Source organism: Hordeum vulgare, chromosome 6H, assembly GCF_904849725.1.
Source record: "Hordeum vulgare subsp. vulgare chromosome 6H, MorexV3_pseudomolecules_assembly, whole genome shotgun sequence".
Classification (NCBI taxonomy): domain Eukaryota; kingdom Viridiplantae; phylum Streptophyta; class Magnoliopsida; order Poales; family Poaceae; genus Hordeum; species Hordeum vulgare.
The window spans coordinates 185,407,639-185,414,320 of record NC_058523.1 but is presented as its reverse complement, the minus strand read 5'-3'; positions in this window follow the sequence as shown (position 1 = coordinate 185,414,320).

Below are 6,682 nucleotides of genomic sequence, written 5' to 3'. Positions count from 1 at the left end.
CATAGCCTCCATGATGTTTATGTTCATGGTGATTTATATCCTACTCATGCTTGCATTCAATGTTGGTTAATGTCAAAGCTTGTTTATATCTGTTGTCGCTCTCTACAAGGGCGGGGCCAATTGGGCCTACCCATATGCACGGGAATATGTGTCCAAACATTAGCTAGTATTACTTGTAAAATAAATAAGCCCAGTGCATCAAGGAGGCCCTAGAGTGGTGCATTAGGGTCGACTTTTTTTCACCGAGGCAACTGCACAGGAGGCACAACGCAGCCAGGCCTGAACGCAGCAGAAGTACAGAACGCTAATTCACGTGTAGGACCACCTCAAAAGGAAATACTACTAGTCACGTATTCACGTACCAATCTCCATCAATTGATTCAGGCCTGGTTCGATTAGGTTTCTGTAGCCGCACGCGTACGTCGTCAGTCTCGCCGTCGGCCATCGCGTACACAGTCGTCAAGGCACCGGACGCCACAGAGCAGGCAAGCAAAAACTCAGCAGCAAACAAAAAAACTTGTGAAGTAGATATAGGAAAGACAGGAGGGATTAGCATCAAAAAATTCAGATGTTTTCTAAAACTTGAACAAAGAAATCCTTAGCTTTAGCTTTCTGCACATCACATTTCGGAAGTACCGAGTTTGAACTTTCGGAGTCACCGAGACAGATGAACTCCTTAATAGAAACTTGGTCATCATTTATGTGGAACCGAAATTGACAACTCAGCCTCACCGAGTCCATTCTCATCAACCGTAGGTTCAAAATTGGTGAAACCGACTTTTGCAAACCGATGTCACCGAGATGATGTGTGCGGACCGCTAACCCTAAAAATTTCCTAGTTCTCTAATCTATAGGAGCATCTCGTGGATGGAGAGTTTGCACATGGTGGCTTGTGGATAAAAAATTTTATGAGCACAAGAAAGATTGGGGAGGCGCAAAAGAAACGGGCAGATCCGTACCCTAACATGATGACGGTCTCGCTACGGCGATGACATGGGTGAATAATCCGTCAACAGCGGTAATTTTGAGCGGGGGAGACGCACAGGGAGTCAAGGGCGACCACCAGGAGTGTGGGGGCAGCATAGGTTTTGGGAAAAAATGACTTTAACGATTGGAAATAAAATAGTCGGTCCGCTGGTATTTATACCCCTTCACTGTCGGTGTCACCGAGATTACGAAATCGGTGTCACTGAGTTCCTATACTGTCGGTTGACAGGGAAACACGGTATAACTGAGTTTGTGATTTCGGTGGTACCGAGATGGAAAACCAGATCAGCTTTGTAAATTCGATGGAACTAATTTTGTGAACTTGGTCTCACCGAGATTTTCCAAGAGGTTTTGGAAGTCAGCCATTGAGGATACGGAACTCCGAGTGCACCTTCACATAGAGGGATCGACAAGTCCTTGTTCAAGTTTTGTGATGAAGCATGAATATAACTTGAGATGAGATAGCATGGATAGCTAGATAAGGGTCCTAGGCATTCTTGTCCATCCAATTCGCCAAAGATAAATCAAAAGCCAAATAACAACAATTCGTTGTCCTCGAATGAGCAAACACATGCACACCAACATGCTCACACAATAAGAATGACAAAGAAAATATGGTGACCATGCACAATCATCCTAGCAGCTACCAAGCACTTGGGTGATGACAAAGTCATCTATATATGAATATATTGACTTAGGATCCAAGTAAGAATACTTGATCATAGGTCATAATCATTGTTAAGAACAAGTGGGGTTACCACTTTTACATAAGCATTAATGTTTTCATATCCTTAGGAGATGCTTTTACTCAAGTCTTAGAGTAAAGCTCCCCCTTGATATGACATCCCCCCTAAGAGGGATCAAATAACCTTGGGTTTTGTCGTAGAAGACTTCAAGTATATGAGATAGTGGTGGATGATCAATGTTGATGAAGATCATCTTGAGTTGGGAGCAATCGTCGTTGTTTCCTTACTCTTCTCACCTACATGGGTTAGTCCCAAAGCACAAGGAACATACGCAAGAATATCTATGGACATGGAGTGAATCACAAATGGGATGATGTCCAAAGATGCATCAATTACTGTGTTCCTTGCTTACCTTTGAGGGAATGTATGACTCCATGAACTAATGCATTTGGTTGAGGTTGATTGCAAATAATCCTTGCCAAAATGAATGAGAGTGAATTTCATTGGCGGAGTCACCCTCAAGACCTTTCTAGTTCTTTCTCTTGAGGATCCGCACCAAATTGATGGGAGACCTTGGAGTTGTGGTAGCACTAGTTGAAGTAGATCTAGTAGTGTCCTTGGGAACCTACTTGACCTTGGCTTTTGGTTCTTCTTCAAATAGGTCAATTTCATCCTGAAGCTTTCCCATGCCTGTGTGGTCTTGTGGTAGAAAGACATCTTGTGAGCTTGTTCCTTCAGGAGAAGTAGGATTACACTACTCCTCTTGGGGAACAAACTTAGGAATGGGGTATGGACCTTCTTCCCAATCATCTCCGTTGACGTTGAAGTAGCCAACACCTTGCTTCTTCCGATGTCCTCCTTGCTTGCGCACAATTTCCTCGAATTGTTTACTTCCGCAAGACTCTTGAAGACATCTCTCTCTATAATACCTTCCAATAGATCATTTTCTTTCTCAAGTGTAACTTGGCTAAGAGAATCATTAGTGGAATCAACAGAGATACTAGCAACAACATTATTGGATTTAGCTTTAGCATTGTTGTTACTAGATGAGGAAACTTTCTTTCCTTTGTTACTAGTGTTCCTAGGTTAAAATTATTGTTTGGCTAGATAAGAAGAACTCTTCTTTCGGAGATCACCATTGATCGCTTTTAACAATTCATGCTCTTGCTCCAAGTTGAGCTTCTCGAAGCGTAGCTTCTCATGGGTTCTTGCAAGCTCTCTACGATCTTCTATAGTAGTCTCATGAGCTAACTTAAGATTTTTAAATTCATGAGTTAGTCGTTAATTTATTTCTTATCGTCGTCATTCGATTGCTCTTGACTAGCACGATAATTAGCAAGTTCATTTTCATTGCAATCACTAGTTTTATCAAAGAGCAAGTCATCTTCTCCCAACAAGTCATGCTCATCACAATTAAAATCAAGATAATCGGGGTGTGATACCTTGGGGACTTCATCACAATTTCCGACTCCCTCATTTGGTGAATCAAATAAGTTGTAGGAGTTGGAGGAAACAAGTGCAATGTCGGCGACACCTTCATCTTGACTATAGTCGGAGTTGGAGTGATAGCTTCTCTCCGAGTGGTGATCAGACTCGAAGCCAGAAACCCATTCACCCACATGAGCTTGGTGTCGTCTTCTTGAGATGCTCTTGGTGTATTTGTCCTTCTTGTACGATTCCTTGACTCTCCGTGAGTGTCTTCATTAATAATGATCTTCTCTACTCCTTCTCTCTCTGCGAGGTGACTCATCTCTTGAGCTTCGTCTTTGAGGTGACTCTTATCTTCGTTTATAGGGAGCCGGCCACTCAATGGAGTAGTGTTTGGGCTACCCACATTTGCAGCAGTTTCGGTCACGAATGGATGAATGATTCTCATCATGTCTTGAGCTTGATCTTCTCTCTTTACCTCCACTCTTGTAGAACATGTTGAATTTTCTGACCATTAGGCTTATCTCTTCATCAGTGACAAGATTGTACTTTGAAGTAGCTGGAGCATCAAATGAAGCTTTATACACACTGCTTGACTTGTTGTGCAGCTCATCTTTGTCCTTGAGTGACATCTCATGAGAAACAATCCTAGCAATGACTTCAGTTGGCTTGAGATCTTTGTAGTTTGGCATCATTTAGATCAATGTGCACACTGTGTCATACTTGACATCGAGAGCTCTAACTATCTTCTTGATGATGAATTTTCATATCTTCGCTTACCAAGCTGGCAATCTCATTGGTGGTGAGATCTAGCCTAGAGTACATTTTAGCGACGCCTTCACCATCCTTCATCTTGAACTTGTCAAGCTGACCTTGAAGCACATCCAACTTAGATTCTCTGACATAATCAGTACCTTCGTGCATATCAACCAAAGTATCCCAAATTTCTTTTGCATTCTCAAGATGACTGATTTTGTTGAATTCTTCGGGGCATAGACAGTTGAAGATGATGTCGCAGGCTTGAGCATTGAGTTGCAACATATTTAGTTCATCAGCTCTCACATCACGATCAGGTTCATGCCCTTCTCCAAAGAAGTTACCTTGCACACCAACATGAATAATAACCCAAACATGAGGATTAAAGCCAAGAATATGCATTTTCATTTTATGCTTCTAACTAGCAAAGTTAGTGCCATCGAAATATGGATATCTATGATGATAGTTTCCCTTATTAGACGTCATACTCTCCTAGGTTGTTAAACTAATGATATGGAGACCAATGCTCTGATAAACTTGTAGGATCGAAAGTATGTCTAGAGGGGGGGTGATTAGACTACTTGACAAGATATTTTTTTGGCCTTTTCCCAATTTTAGTTGAGAGGCACCTATGGCAGTTATAGCAAGTCAAGTACACCCTACACATGCAGGTCTCATAGTATAGCAGCGGAAAGTAAAACATGCAAGTGTAAGGTAGAGCAGTAAGGTAGGGAGATCAAACGCATGAGGTTGACACAGCGATTTTTGGCATGGTTCTGATAGGTGGTGCTATCGTACGTGCATGTTAGTGGAGACTTCAACCCATGGAGGATAACAGCTGCGAGAGTCCACCAAGGGCTCCACCAACGGAGGGTCCACAAAGAAGCGTCCTTGTCTATTCAACCACAACTTCCGTCCACTGAGGACTAGCCATACTCACGGTAGATCTTCACGATGTAGGCGATCTCTTTGCGCTTACAAATATCTTGGTTGAACTCCACAACACGAAGTAGGAGGCTCCCAAGCGACACGTAACCAATCTAGGAGGCACCACCCTCCGAAAGGTAGTAGATGTGGTAGATCAATGAACTGCTTGCTCTTGTGCTCCTAAAGATAGTCTCCTCAACACAAAATCACTCTATCATAGAATATGCATGGGTAGGAGAGATTGATTTGGTGGAAAGCAGTTTGGGGAGGCTAGAGATCAAGTTTCAAATGATTGGATTAGAATATCTTGGTCTCAACACATGAGTAGGTGGCTGTGTCTCAAAAAATGGATCTAGCAATGAAGTGTGTGTTTTAAGTGCTTCTCCCACGAATGAGAGGTGGGTGAAGTGGTATATATAGGCAGCACACAAAATCCAACCCTTACACACAAAGTGGCAAACTCAGTGACACCGAAGTGAAAAACTCGGTGGTACCGATTAGCACAAAGGTAGCAATGTTTGAGTATCAGTGAGAGAGATATATGAAACTCGGTGGCACTGAAAAGGTGGATAACGGTTAGATGGCCAAACTCGGTCGCACCAATTCTCAAACTCGGAAATTCTGATTTTGTGTACCGAGGTACCCAAAAGTTGGTCACCCAAACTCGGTAGGACCGATATAGATCCGGTTGCACCGATTTGGTGGGAATGGCTAGGGTTTTTGTCTGAGGTCAAACTCAGTGGGTCCGATATATGAAAGTTAGTGACACTGAATTTGTGTATATGGAATTTGATAGAGTGGATATGTGGGAAAACTACAGGGTATTTTGGTGGCTAACTTTGAGCATTTTGAGCAATCACTTTATTTTACTATCTCACCCCCATTTAACAGTATTGGCTTTCCATGGACTCAAAAGTGATTTCTCACAAATACAAAATGAAGAGTCTTCTAGCTTGAAGCTTGATCCAATATTATTTCTTTCTTACATCAAGTGGCATCTCCACATAAACCTTTAGCCATAACATCTTTTGATCTTTTCTGAAATATACTTCGGAAACATATTAGTCCAATGATCCATATGATGTGATCAATTATCAAAACCACCCTACGGAGAAATTGTGCTTTTAGTCACAAAGAGGAATTGAGGCCAATCCGTCTAAGATTCGAGCCCTTTCACAACTCGCGGTCCCTACAAAGCCGAAGGATGTCCAAAATTGGCAGGTTGGGTGGCGGCCTTGAATGGGTTTGTCTCTCGCCTCGGGGAAAAAGCTCTTCCACTTTACAGGTTGCTTAATAAGACTGATAACTTCGAGTGGACCGATGAAGCTACAAAAGCTCTGGGGGAAATCAAAGCGCTGCTCGCCAGCAACCCCATTCTAGCAGCACCCTGCGCAGGAGAACCGATGTTGCAATACATCTTGGCCACCAATAAAGTGGTCAGTGCAGTCCTCGTTGTTGAAAGGGAGGCCGAGGGTCACCAACTATGGATACAAAGGCCAGTCTACTACGTATCTGAGATTCTTACCCCATGCAAAACTAGATATCCACACTATCAGAAGATTGCCTACATAGTGTTTATGGCAGCATGCAAGCTCAGGCACTATTTCCAAGAATGTGAGGTCACGGAAACATCTGAGGTGCCCTTGAACGACATCATTAACAACAAGGATGCCACCGATCAAATAGCTAAATGGGCCATCCAGCTCCTGCCATTCGATATCACTTACAAGCCATGACTAGCCATCAGATCTCAAGTGTTGGCTAACTTCGTCGCCGAATGGACAGAGGAAGAGCACCCCTTGGAGTATAGAACTTATACTCATTGGCCTATGTACTTCAATGGGTCGAAAACTCTCACCAGACTGGGGGCTGGTGTGCTCCTCACATCCCCTACCGAG